Here is a 13,798-nt window from a genome sequence, read left to right on the forward strand (position 1 = left end):
TTTCACTCAACATTCCATTCTTCCAACTGCAGCAAGTGCACCAGATATTCACTACCATCAACTGCAAAAAAGCAATGGGGGTCACACTCAGAATTCCTTCCCATAAACTATACGGGATGCCCGATTACGGAATGCCCGATTTACAGAAATCCAACTTTTCGCAAATTCTCCCATAAACATTTCAAGAATATTTAGAATAGGAAAGTTGGTTAGAAAAATGGAAATAACTACAGGAGTTATAGAATAATGATAATTCAAAATACAATCAGTCTTCAAAAAATGTTTACATGTAACCTTCCTGCAGTAATCAGGGACCATTGTCTGTTAAGAATGCAGGTGCCAGTTCATGGCGGGAGGCAATTTAAGAGATGTGGTTTGGAAACTGACAATGCGATCTCTTTTATTCATCTTGTAAAATACTTTATCAAACAATGTGACATCCATTTACAGTTTAAGGCCACTGAAACTAGCCACTAGTCACGTGACATTCTGATTCTGTACCATTGTAACTATGCAGGGTATGGCAATAAATAAATGTTCATGATAATCAACATTATTGAAATTGTTCATTTCGGACATGGAAAAAGCGGTTTATGAACAATTCTCAGGAACAAAACCTTTACAATAACCTGGGGACTGTTCTCCTTTGGAGCATTGGTCTCCAAGCCAAGGCCACCCTAGATATCCCTAGGTTAAAGATTATCTCACATACAAATCCTAGGGTATCCCGAGGTTAAAGATGATCTCACATACAAATCCCACTCTCTACAAATGCTCCCAAACATTTTTAAAGCAGTTTTCAAGATTGTTTTGCTGCATTCATTCATATATATATTTCCTTAATTTAATTATAGGTAGTGTTAGGATGAATAGTCAATGAAATTAAAGAATAATAGCACGTGTCTGTAGATACATTTTGGGCTATTATGAAAAAACAGATATTTGGGGTAATTGACATTCAGACAGTTCCCAGGAACTGTCATAACCCAGGGACTGTCTACATTGAAAACTACATAGAACCAGCGTTCTGGAGACACCATAAAGATTTCCTAACACTATGCACTGATTTCAAACCTTAGAGATTCCCAATTTTCCTACTGACTCGGAAATAATTACTTGCCAAATGACAGCAGATGGGAAAATAATTTTTAACAAGTAGACCTCAACTTATTGTAAAATTAATGTCATCACCATCAGAGTGGCATATTTTCCCATTGAAATCTGTCCAAACGCCTGCTCCATATTGACATAGCTGCATTGTTTTGGTTACAAAATGATGTCAAACCCTCCCAGCCCTTCCAGTCCTGTGCTTATGAAAATTTCATTATGATGGAAGTAGAATTGGCTTTCTTTTTTTAAGGCAATTTATTTGTGGTTTAAACCTTATTGTGAATCAGTATTTCCTTAATTATGGTACATCTTGAAATATCATGTTTATATTAGTAATCTAACATCCTATGTTGTAGAGTTCAAATACCATGTTTTTTTTCGTCCACGCCTGATTTAGATATTATTCTGCATCTAGGGGTCCAAATAAAACCTGCTTTCACTTCCAAAGCTGTATTATATTAAAAGAAGAGGAAATGACAGAAAATATGTTCTGAGCTTTGGTGTATCTTGCATGACTGGTAGAACGCAGTCACTGTGGTGTATTTAGCAGATGCAAAGAATGTATATGTATATATAATTTCCGGTATCAGAAAGGCATGGTTAATCACAAGCTTCACAAGCTACTATTTCGGCAAGAATTATTATCTGCTATCTGATTACAAACTGTGTTTGCTAGCTTCTTATCTGCTTCGGCTGATATTTCTTTTGATAATGCCTCACCTTGATAGTTGTTACTACCTGTGATCCTGGGCCTGTCCCAGTTAGGCGATTTTTTAGGCGACTGCCAGCAACTAGGACAATGGAATTCACAGAAGTCAGCATCGGCGACAACCTACATCACCTGGCAACAACCTACGTTAACCTGGCGACAACCTACGACAGCACCTACAACAATCTTTGAGAGCCCAGATTGTCACCACTGTCGGCAAAATTTTTTTAACATGTTGAAAAATCGCCTAAGTGGGACAGACCCATTAGGACAGATGAAATATTGTAATGCACATATGTAGGTTGGAGAATGCAGGCACATGTTAACATGTTTTTTTCTGCCAATGATTTCCCTGAATGCTTATGGCAAATACATTCATTAATTTCTTGTAAAAATGAACAGGTTTCTACGAATATACAAAATAAGAGGAGGATTAGGCTACCTGACTCTCGTCTGCTCAATCAATTACCAAGATCATGAACGATTTGATTGTATTCTCAACTCTGCTTTCCCGTTTCCCTGAGATAACATTTCACATCCCATCCCAGACCTAATAAAGAAATGATCTACCTCTGGCTTAAAAATATTAGGAATCTGCTTCCATAAAGGGAAGCAGTCTCTTCAGATCCATGCTTGTTGAAAGTCCTCAGAATATTTTATGTTTCAATCAAGTCCCCTGTCACTTTTTTAAACTCCTGAGAATATGATCTGGACTGTTCAACATTTCCTTGTCAGAAATGTTGAACCCACATTCCAGTTATCAGTCTAGTAAACCTCTGAACTGCATCCAAATGCATTAACATCCTTCCTTACCAAAGGAGAACAATATTGTGTGAAGCACTCCAAATAGGGTTACAACAATACATACACATTGAAGTATACCCTCCCTATTTTATATTTAATTCCCCTTGGCATGTCTGCATTCTCGATTTTTGAGAGCTCAGGGTATTCCAAAGACCTTTGTAGCCAATGAAGTTCTTCTGAAATATAGTCACTGCTATAAGTGAAGGAAACAGGTCAGCCACTTTGCACAGAGCACACACCCTTGAAGAACAATATTGTATTTCAGTAACTTTGTTTGAGAGATAATATTGGCTCAGGAAGAGAGGAGTACACCCTTACCTTCTTCAAAATTGTGCCATCCATCTGACAGGCCTTTTCTGAAAAATGTATCTAGGCAAAGGTGAAGTAGAAAACAACTATTCTCCTTTGGATATAAAATGCTGGAATAACTCAGTGGGTCAGGCAGCAACACTAGAGAAAATGGATAGGTGACACTTTGGGTTGAAACGTCACCTATCCATTTTTTTCAGAGATACCACCTGACCTGCTGGGTTATTTCAGCACTTTATGTCTATCTTTGGTGTTAACCAGCATCTGGAGTTAACCAACCAATTCCTTTTTATTATATTCTCCATTGGACCTATGTATCACTGTAGACAGCACATACAACAATAAAAATCAACCCCATATCAAGGATGGTCAATTTGATTATATGTAATCGTTTCAGCACATCATCTTGTTCATAGATATCTTACCAACACTTCCACTGAATTCTACCCTCTTTCGCACATGTAGGCACTGAAATCTAATACAATAAATCCTGCTGTTTAATAATAACAAGGCTAATGTGCATTACTGGAGGTAGGAAGTTCATCAACTTTAAGTCAGTGGGCTTAAGGAAAAGTTAGCATTTTGATTTGTTCTATCAAGCCAATTACTCTGTTAAAAATTGTAAAATCTCAAGCTCATTAAAAATGAAAAGTTCAAGCAAATATTATTTACACTAGGAGCATAATTATACGATATAACCTAGGTTGTATTAGTATGTTTCTTTCAAAGTATTATTTGCGAGTAAATTTAAATTCGGCTCTGTTTAATGAGAAAATATATGTACAAGTAAATACTTCTTTGTCTACCAAGGTTGACACAAAATGCTGGAGTAACTCAGCGGGTCAGGCAGCATTTCTGGAGAAAAGGAATAGGTGAAATTTCAGGTTGGAACACTTCTTCAGACATCTTCACACCCAGTCTGAAGAATGGTTCTGACCTGAAACGTCACCCATTCCACTGCTGCAGAGATGCTGCCTGACCCGCTGAGTTACTACAGCATTTTGTGCCTATCCTTGGTATAAACCAGTGTCTACAATTCCTTCCTACACCCTTTGTCTACCTATGATTTGATTCAGTTAGATGACTGAAAAAATAATCTTACTTGGCAGTTTGCAGTTTCAAAATACATCAACATGTATGGATTTTTCTATTTAAACCACCTTAAATTCTTGTCTGTGGCAAGATTCCCACAAATCCAGACACATTCTGAAGGATGTTAAATTTGCAAGGGAAATTTGAGAAAGGACAAGCTTTTTGGAAAAGCCAATTTTCCTACAGCTCTAATTGTGTCTGTTGTCCTAAGTGTTTGCCATTGTGTAAATAATGTGATATGTATTTGCTTAGTTTGTACATTTAATATCTATAAATAAGCAAGTTTCCCCAAGATGGAATCTGTGAATGATGGCCTGCACCAACAAGATGAACGTCATTTGGAGGGTCCCTGCAAGGTTTGCAACCAGTCTGAGCAGCAACCTCCCACCATCACCCTCTGCTTTCTTCCATATAGCCAATTTTCTATCCATTCAGCTTTCTCCTTAGATCCATGCGATCTAACCTTCCAGAGCGGCCTTCCATGCGGAACCTTGTCGAATGCTTTGCTGAAGTCCATATGCAACAGCTACAGCTCTGCCCTCATCAACTTTTTGGTCTTGTCTTCAAAAAAGTCAATCAGATTTGTGAGACATGATCTCCCATGTACAAAACCATGCTGACTATCCCTAATCAGTCCTTGCCCATCTACAGTAAATGCCTGTATATCCTATCCCTCAGAATACTCTCTAGTAACTTTCCAACTACAGATGTTAAGCGTGCTGGCCTATAGTTCCCAGCATTTTCCCTGCAGAACCTTCTTGAACAGAGGCACAACATTTGCCACCCTCCAATCTTTCAGCACATCTCCTGTATTTAAAGAGTGCAAGGGTTAACTACCAAAGCAGACTAAAGTACAACATCGATTTAAGGGATATTGAAAAGTACAACCTTACTGATGAAAGTCAATTCAAGAAAGTCAAACTATAGCTAGGCCCACTCAATTTCAATTTGGGGGTGGGGGAGGGGGGGGGGGGGGTATGTTGGGAGGGTAGAGAGTTGCAAATCTTGTGTGGAATAACTAAGTTTAGCCCCTATTTGTGTTCATCTGAATATAAATAAAATGGCATTTTGTAATCTGCCAATATCCTCAAGCTTGAATGGTTCTGATGCTAACAAGAAAAGATATTCACACATTTATTATGGGTACAAGATGATTTAATGCTTGAGGTGTTTGGAGTTATTATTATGCCTGTGGTGGACAGGAGGCAATATTTTTGAACATATATATTACTCTACAGACTGAAACTGACTGAAATCAACAGGAGTACATGTTATTTTATAATGATATTAAATATGTCAACGTTTTTGTTTCATTTAGGGATTTTAAGAGATCTATGTATTAGTGATCTTTTAGTGAGCATCTAATCAGTAATTCAATAATTTTAAAAAAACATTTATTTTATTTCTTTAACTCTCAGTTAATTTACAGCTTTATCTTGCAACAAAGTAGATTCAGAGGGAATCTGAAAATGGCTGAAGAACCAGGCACAGAAATATCACTGTTTGACTAACAGCATCACCACCAAGAGACCCTCATAACTATGGTTATGTTTTCAAAGTCTCCAGGAAAAAAACAATCTGTCACGAATGTCCGACACCCTGCCTGCTCTCCAAAAATGACTAATTTGCAGAGTGGAGCCTTCATTCTAAAACTAGCTTCTGGGGTTCAAGAGGCTGCAGATGCTGGAATCTGCTTAACATTTCTGGTAGATGGTCCCCTTGCCTCCACAAATGCAACTTGACTAACTGAGTTCATCCAACAGTTCTTTTTCCGTTTGTTTAAGGATGTAATGCTGGGGGGTTTTCAGGGGCTGATGAGGCCACATTTGGAATATTATGAGCAGTTTTGAGCCCCATATATGAGGAAGGATATGCTGGCTTTGGAGAGTGTCCAGAGGAAGTCTATGAGAAAAGATCCCGAGGATGATTGGGTTAACGTATGAGGAGCGTTTGAAGCCCTGGGCCTCTATTCAATGGAGTTTAGAAGGATGAGGGGGAAATCTCATTGAAACCTACCTGAAAATAAAAGGCCTAGTAGTGGATGTGGAAAGGACGGTTCCAGTAATGGGAGAGTCTAGAAGCAGAGGACACATCCTCAGAATAAAAAGATGTTCCTTTAAAATGGAGACAAGGGGGAATTTCTTTAGCCATAGAGTGGAATTGCCACAGACATTGGAGGCCAAGACATTGGGTATTTCTAAGGCAGAGATTGATAGATTCTTGATTAGGAAAGGCGTTAAAGGTTAAGGGGAGAAGGCAGAAGAATGAGTTTGAGACGGAAAAATTGATCAGCCATGATTGAATGGACTGAATGGCCTAGTTCTGATCCTGGTTTGATGGTCTTATGGCTTAAGACTAACAGTTGTTGCATTATCACTGACCAGGGAAGCCTTTGCACCAGCCAATGCTGATGTACTAAATACGATTTACAGCATTTTTTCCCCCCTGAATACTGCATGTCATTGGCATTGGGGGCTTTAAAATGGTTTGTAAAGACTCACCAAGTAGATTAATATTCACAAATTCAGTCAGACCCAATTCATAGAAACATAGAAAATAGGTGCAGGAGTACGCCATTCGGTCCTTCGAGCCTGCACCGCCATTCAATATGATCATGGCTGATCATCCAACTCAGTATCCTGTACCTGCCTTCTCTCCATACCCCCTGATGCCCTTTAGCCACAAGGGCCACATCTAACTCCCTCTTAAATATAGCCAATGAACTGGCCTCAACTACCTATGAACTGGCCTCATTCTCACTTCTGGATCAGCAGCACTACCAAGCAGAATTTGTTCTTTTAAAATACACCAAATTCTGATCAGTTTCTTGTGGAATTACATAGAAGGAGTCAAAAGTTAGTTCAATCACTGGATAAAAAACAAGACACATTTGCTTGTCCTGAGTTCACTGCTTCAGGACAAATGCGAAGTGACTCACAACAAGCTGGAATTAGTTCAACATGAAACTGTGATTCACTAGGTTGTAATTGGGCCAGATGTTAACTCATCGAGAGATTTTTGGACCACCGGGCATTCGCAGGTTATTGGGGCTGGGCAGGAAATTGAAGATGAGACTAATGAACAGATCAACTATGACCTTACCAAATGGCAGAGTGGGCATTAGGTAATATGGTCTATTCCTGCTTCGCTCTCTTATCTTCTTAGATGATATAATATTCCAATCCATAGTAAATAAGAGCTACTACAAAGAAATAAGGAAACAATGATTGCCTGCAGAATGCTGAGTTTACAAATCTCAACGTTATAGCAGTAACAATGATGCAGCTGTTCTCAAAGGGATGTGTCTATGTAAGCAAACAAGGTCATGCCACATTACAAGGTGGGGTCACACTTTGTTCCTATATTCTTAACAGCCTCTATGGCAAGGTAAGAGTTTCAGATGGAAATTATGGGTATTTGTGAATATTGAACCATATTTTATGCACATTATTCATTATATTCTTGCAGTTACTGTACATTTGGTGAATCCTCAAGGTATACCAAGTAGCATATTCTTGCACTCCAGAACAGGCTCGTTTCAATAAGGCAACATGGTACTTAGTGTTAAACTTCAGAACTGCAACAAACTGAAAGAATTTCATCACTTTAATATTTTTCACAACTTTCAGAAATTTTAAAGCATTGTTACACCAAATGAGGTACTTACAAAGCATAGTCACTACTGTAATATAGGAAACAATACAGCAATGTTCACAGATCAAACTATTATTGACAATATCTAGGTATGCATTTTTATTGATGACGATAGGGATAAGTACAGTTTAGGGCATAAGGGGAAAACCTGTCTGCTCAACTTCAAAATAGGGCTGTTGGGTCGTTCAGATGGGGCTTAGTTAACATTTCACCTACAACACCTAAAACATTATGGTACAGCACTCATCAATATTGGACATAAACGTTGCCTTATATTTTATGGTCAAGTCTTTAAACTACATAGAAACATAGAAACATAGAAATTAGGTGCAGGAGTAGGCCATTCGGCCCTTCGAGCCTGCACCGCCATTCAATATGATCATGGCTGATCATCCAACTCAGTATCCCGTACCTGCCTTCTCTCCATACCCTCTGATCCCCTTAGCCACAAGGGCCACATCTAACTCCCTCTTAAATATAGCCAATGAACTGGCCTCGACTACCCTCTGTGGCAGGGAGTTCCAGAGATTCACCACTCTCTGTGTGAAAAAAGTTCTTCTCATCTCGGTTTTAAAGGATTTCCCCCTTATCCTTAAGCTGTGACCCCTTGTCCTGGACTTCCCCAACATCGGGAGCAATCTTCCTGCATCTAGCCTGTCCAACCCCTTAAGAATTTTGTAAGTTTCTATAAGATCCCCTCTCAATCTCCTAAATTCTAGAGAGTATAAACCAAGTCTATCCAGTCTTTCTTCATAAGACAGTCCTGACATCCCAGGAATCAGTCTGGTGAACCTTCTCTGCACTCCCTCTATGGCAATAATGTCCTTCCTCAGATTTGGAGACCAAAACTGTACGCAATACTCCAGGTGTGGTCTCACCAAGACCCTGTACAACTGCAGTAGAACCTCCCTGCTCCTATACTCAAATCCTTTTGCTATGAAAGCTAACATACCATTCGCTTTATTCACTGCCTGCTGCACCTGCATGCCCACTTTCAATGACTGGTGTACCATGACACCCAGGTCTCGCTGCATCTCCCCTTTTCCTAGTCGGCCACCATTTAGATAATAGTCTGCTTTCCTGTTTTTGCCACCAAAATGGAGAACCTCACATTTATCCACATTATACTGCATCTGCCAAACATTTGCCCACTCACCCAGCCTATCCAAGTCACCTTGCAGTCTCCTAGCATCCTCCTCACAGCTAACACTGCCCCCCAGCTTAGTGTCATCCGCAAACTTGGAGATATTGCCTTCAATTCCCTCATCCAGATCATTAATATATATTGTAAATAGCTGGGGTCCCAGCACTGAGCCTTGCGGTACCCCACTAGTCACTGCCTGCCATTGTGAAAAGGACCCGTTTACTCCTACTCTTTGCTTCCTGTTTGCCAGCCAGTTCTCTATCCACATCAATACTGAACCCCCAATGCCGTGTGCTTTAAGTTTGTAAACAAATCTATTGATACAGAGACAAGTGTGGTACCCACTAAGCCAGAACTGATATGTGGACAGGAGGGAAAAATGGAAAATGATAAGGAGAGCTGGAAGTTGGTAATCAATTCTTTATTAAGCATTTCATCAGCCAGTGCATTCACAAGCATGACAATATTGTGAATAACAGGATGATCCTACGTCAAAAAATCAATCCCATCTGAAATACAGGCCACCAACATTGATTATGTGAAAAGATTCAGGGAGAACGCTCCACTAGAAAGGCAGAGTAGAAAAAAAGTAACAGTTCAACTACTCTGGGTGTGTCGAGAATTGCTCCTATAACTGAAATATAAACGAAAAGACACATACATAGTGGGCTATATCTTTTTTTAAACTACTCTGCTGAGGATTGATTCAGAACAAGTTTACAAGTGGTCAGACACCTAAAATTTAACAAATATGAACAAACTTTTAGACGGCTTAAATTCTGAATTTATATACCATAATTACACAACAATTAAAAGGGGGTCTAATGATGTTTGATGTACCAATCAGAGATTGTGGTTACAAAACATAAACATAGTTCAATTTTTAAAAAAGTATTTCCTTGCTGGGAGTATGTAAATGTGAAAACAACACAATCCATATTCTACTAGACATCTCTCAATTTCACTATGAGAGATTGCCAAAAAAGAAAAAGCCTTTGAACTGTTAATGCTAACATGAATCCTAATGACAATCCTCCAGCAGTTTCATCCCTACAATTGGCCTATTTAGCAACAATTATTGAAGAAGCAAGTTACCCTGAAGTCTCTTCAAGCTACTACAAATTATTTATAGTTCCAAAACAGGTCAATGTAGTCAAGTGGTCTATGCCAGTATTTATTTTGGAAATTATTATTTTTATTATGTTTTTATACATGGGTATGAGAGAATCAAGGAGATCACATATTCTACTCTGAACTGCACAAATAGACAAAACATCCTCATCTACTTGTTCATACTCCAACAATTAGATGTCTCCTCTCTCTAGTCAACACAAAAGTTGGATAATTCTAATTGAATACTTAATTCTGGCTTTCAAGTTTTTATCTGACCAGTTAAAGCTGCTGGTTAATCTTAAGGATACAAGACAATGCATTTGTTTTGTTACTAGATGCCAAATTAATATATGAATACAAGAGGAGAGATTGTAACTGTCGCCAGGCTACCAGGTAAGTTCTTTTATTTTCAAATAAGCAGATCAAGAGAAATTTCTAAGGAGGAAAAACGCCAATTAACACGAACAGAGAAATAAGACGATGACTTATCGACCTCCCCTCTACTTTCCTATCCATTCCCATATCCTATAATTCAATTAGAATCTAAAGCTTTAATAATCTCTCCTGAGTGTACTATGTATCTGAGTAAAATCCAATAACCCATTTACTGACCCCTTATCCTGAGACCTATGCCAACTCACTACCAGAGCAACTCACTAGATTTCAATTTTTCATCCGAGATGTACTCTTTCTTCTGTAAACATGCCTCCTCCCCCTCACCCTGTTGTCGTAGATGCAAACCTCACCCACATCTCTGTGTCCGGTAGTTCTGATCTTGCTACCTCTCCCCACTGATAAAACAAGGATACAGGTCCCCTCGCCCTTACCTTTCTCCTCACCAGCCTCCACATCTAACGCATCATTCTTCCACCACCTTCAACATGATCCCACCACTAGTCACATTTTCCCACCCCCACCTCTCTTCCAGCTTTTTCCCTCCTTTTACAATCAGTCTAAAGATGAATCTCAGCCTGAGACATCACCTATCCATGTTCTCCAGAGCTGCTGCCTGACCCAGAACTTTGTTTTTTTTTATTAGATCGGCCTTTAGTCCTATCTACATCACCTTGCAGATATTTTTCCACCATATATCTATCTAATTCCTCTAAAGCCACTACCACCACATCTGCAAATTTCAAAACACACACTGTAAAATAAATTTTCCTCATGTCGTTCTTAATTATTTTTTATTTTTACCTATGACCTCTAGTCCTCAACACCTCCACCAAAGAAAACAGTCTCTCACAATCAACTCTGCCTAGACTATTCATTACATCTGTCAAATATCCTTTAGGGTTTCCCTTCTCCAAGGAACACATATCCAGCCTCTCTAATCTATCCTTGTAATTGTTATCCCTCATTTCAAGAACCATTGGCATAAATCTTTGCTGGACCCTCTCCAATGCTTTCACATTCTTCCAATAGTTCTATCTGCTGTGCCACTCTGCGATAACTCTCTGGGGGTGCATGTAGAAAAACACGTAAATTTCTCTTAATTCAAAAAGATTTACACACTCTAATTAAGATGTCACATATTAAAAAGGATCTGCATTACATGTTCAGCCTCTTGAGTATCAAGAGCATCATGCCTCAGGTTTCTCCTATATACATTCAGGCATACCCTTTCTCACTCAGAAGAAGGTTCACATATGAAAATAAGTACCAGAGGAAGTGGTTGAGGTCAGTACAATTGAAATGTTTAAAGATCATTTGGACAGGTACATGGAGAGGAAAGGCTTAGAGGGACGTGGGCCAAATGCATGTAAATGGGGTTAGCTCAGGAATACACTTGGTCAGCATAGATGAGTTGGACCAAAGGGCTATTTCCATGGTGTATAACCCTATGACTCTAAACAGACTGTCCACCACTCACCAATCAATCTATATGTAGGGCTTAAATTCTTTAATAGATACAAAATGCTGGAATAACTCAACAGGTCAGGCAGCATCCCTGGAGAACATGGATAAGTAACGTTTTGGGCTTCAAACTGCTACTCTTGATCTTCTGATCACATGGAGTCAAAGAGTTCTGAAAGAAGTATGTTGAGGAGTTCTTTAAAATAGTCTTGGCAGCGAGGGCTGACAGCCTCTCTGTTCTTGATAAACTCTCGTACAGCCTTCGTTTTCAAATACTCATGCTCAATTTACTGGGAGACAAGGATGTTGCACAGTACATTCTTTCCACAGCCCTAGCTTGACAAAAGATTGAAAATGCATTATACCAACTGAAAAACTAGACCTTAGGAGAAGAAAATATCCCTGATTAAGTTGTAAAACTAGACATGGAGGGACAACTGGTACCAATTCACCACCTCATCTTCTTCTGGGAAGAGGACGACCCTTGGGAACACCACCATTGTGATATCTTCAAGGAAGTAAACAAATCTAATTGTAGCAAATTACTATCCACCACAGAGAATGTGAGCATAATGAGGCTTCTTGAACCATCTGTGGGATTGTTGTCTTTTTAGAGACAGAATCAACATGATATCAGACAAGAGATACAGAAGTGTGAAAACGCACACCTCCAGATTCAGGGAGTTTCTTCCCTCCTGTTACCCGGCAACTGGATCATCCTATCAACAACTAGGGGGCAGTCCTGAGCTACTATCTACCTCACTGGAGACCTTCAGAACTAAACTACAGAGAATGATTGAATCAGGCATGTGTTTATAACTTGCAGACTGTGAAGTTCAGATAATGTTCCAGGAATATTGTCCAAATAGGAATTAAAGGACATTCTTTTAGGAAGGAGATGAGGAGGAATTTCTTTAGTCAATGGGTGGTGTATCTGTGGAATTATTTGCCACAGAAGGCTGTGGTGGCAAAGTCATGGATATATTTAAGTCAGAGATAGATGGATTCTTGATTAGTACGGGTGTCAGGGGTTATGGGGAGAAGGCAGGAGAATGGGGTTAGGAGGGAGAGATAGATCAGCCATAATTGAATGGCGGAATAAACTTGATGGACTGAATGGCCTAATTGTACTCCTATCGCTTATGATCATATGAAAAAGTGTTCATTTAATCAGCACGATATGCTATTGTTTCATTGCCTGGGTGCCAATTACATAATGTGTTCCCATTGGCCAAGCCATCATGGCCTTGTCTTGCAATCTTTCAGAATGCATTCAAGAAGCTAGTAAACTGGTATGTTTTTATAATTTTATTTTTTTGTTGTTTTTGCTAACTAATATTTTTCCCAGCACAAGATCAGTATAATGGATCTGCATTCTGGACATAGGAATCATGTCCAAATAATAGCTCATAAGTTCATGTGATAGGAGCAAAATTAGGCAGCCTTATTAATCATGAATGTACCTATCTCTGCTTAAAAAAAGCATTGACTTGGCCTCCACAGCCTTTTGTGGCGATGAGTTCCACAGATTCACCACCCTCTGACAAGAAATTCTTCCTCATTTCCTTCTAAAGGAACATCCTTTAATTCTAAGGCTATGACTTCTGGTCCTAGATTCTCCTACTAGTGGAAACATCCTTTCCTCTATCCAAGGCCTTTCACTATTCGGTAAGTTTCAATGAGGTCCACTCATCTTTCTAAACTCCAGCGAGTAGAGGCTCAGTGCTGTCAAACTCTCATCATATGTTAACCCACTCATTCCTGGGAATGATTGTGTCACAGCTAATACTAATAGACTATTCATTGCCTTATAGCCGAAGGAGTAAGGTGAACGGAAAAGGACAGAATTCTGAAAACTGCAGAATGACTTGGACAGGTTGGGCGAGTGGGCAGAGAAGTGGCAGATGGAATATAGTGCAGCAAAGTGTGGAGTCATGTATTTTGGTAGTAGGAATAAAGGTGTAGACTATTTTCTAAATGGGGTGAGAATTCAGAAATCGTAGGTG

Source organism: Amblyraja radiata, chromosome 34 (genome assembly GCF_010909765.2).
Source record: "Amblyraja radiata isolate CabotCenter1 chromosome 34, sAmbRad1.1.pri, whole genome shotgun sequence".
NCBI classification, from domain to species: domain Eukaryota; kingdom Metazoa; phylum Chordata; class Chondrichthyes; order Rajiformes; family Rajidae; genus Amblyraja; species Amblyraja radiata.